We start from the raw sequence: 1,457 nt of genomic DNA, 5'->3' as shown, positions 1-1,457 counted from the left end.
CATTATGAAGGTCATTTTATATTTTCACCAAATAGAATATATGAAAATGGTAGGTTCATGGAGAAACCTAATTTTGATGTTGATTTCATCTCATTTTTTAATATATTGGATGACTTGAAAAAGGATTGTGGATTTGATGTTATAAAAGGAGATAAATTTTATTACTTGAAGGCTGATAAATCTCTTAGTGATCTTGATGCATTGATAGAGGTTAAAGATGATACAGATGTGAAAAATATGATGGATAGTTATAAGAAGTTCCCTTCGAAACCCATTGATATATACACTCTATTTCGAGATTATGATATTTTACCAAATGGACTTGGTGACGAGCTACCCGCAGTTACTGTTGATCACACTTCTAATCAACTTCAAAATCCAAATGCAACTGCAGCAACAGGTTTACTCATTTAATTTTATTTAAACAATTGATTATGTTTACTTGTTCTATGTACAGAAATTCTTGTTATTATATGATTATTGTTTTAATTTTATTTTGAAATAGGTTCCAATATAATTAAAAGAAAAACTAGAGTACCAACACGATGCTTGAAAATTACACAATTGGAGAATGGACAAAAATTGCCAGTAGAATTTGATGAAGATGATCAAGCTATTGGTGATAATGCTACTGCATTTGTTTGGTTTTTAGGACAAATTATTAGAAGTGTGTCGTGTTGTCCATTGCAAGTGAAACAATGGAATAAGATTACCGATGATAAGCTCGACCTTATGTGGTCTACCATATTAGTACGAAAATTTATATTAAATTACATCCATTATAAAATGATTATAATTTTTTTAGTTCTATTAAGTATCATAATATTTATTTCTTACTTCTTTGCTAAAAGGAAAGTTCACTTTTGAGTATTCTGATGCAAGAAAGGGAGCAATTTTCGGTCATATGAATGCATTATATAGGAATTATAGGCATAAGTTGAAGAAGAAGTACTTTGATTCAAAGGCAACTTATTCACTTCGTCTCCAAAACAAGCCTAAGGATATGGATGTAAAAGATTGGAAGTATTTGGTTAATCTTTGGACAGAAAATGCATTTCAGGTATTAAAAATTCGTGTAAAATTTAATAATTTATTTTATATGAATTCAGTTTCTGTTAGCTAACATAAATTCTGAAAATTTTTCATTGTTTTTCTTTAGAGAGAAGCAACAAAAATAAGACAAATAGATGCAAGCGTTTTATGCCGCCATACACGGGGACAAAAAGCTTTGCTTGGCTGAGAGATCATATGGTATGAGTTTGTTTTTATTTTATTAGTATTATAGTATTTTTTATTAATTAAATGATATACAAATAATCCCTTTTTACTGCTGTCGTTTTGTGGACTATGGCTAGAAAGAAACAAAATAGTATTTGATAATTCTAGTTTAGAACTTGAGAAAGTTTATGATTTGATCTTTTATGGATCTTTTATTTGGTTTAAGATGTGCCTAGCTT

The 1,457-nt window shown here is 29.0% G+C and overlaps 1 long non-coding RNA gene across 1 annotated transcript; it reads left to right on the top strand.

Moving 5' to 3' along the window:
- Positions 1–987: 987 nt before the first annotated feature.
- On the top strand, positions 988–1,251 carry LOC110607919. Its single transcript, XR_002486804.1, has 2 exons — positions 988–1,060; positions 1,160–1,251. It is a non-coding gene; the product is annotated as an uncharacterized LOC110607919 (long non-coding RNA).
- The last annotated feature ends 206 nt before the right edge of the window (positions 1,252–1,457 follow it).

This window comes from Manihot esculenta, chromosome 14 (genome assembly GCF_001659605.2).
Source record: "Manihot esculenta cultivar AM560-2 chromosome 14, M.esculenta_v8, whole genome shotgun sequence".
NCBI lineage: Eukaryota > Viridiplantae > Streptophyta > Magnoliopsida > Malpighiales > Euphorbiaceae > Manihot > Manihot esculenta.
The sequence above is the reverse complement of the archived record's forward strand: the minus strand, read 5'-3'. Positions and strand labels throughout refer to the sequence as shown.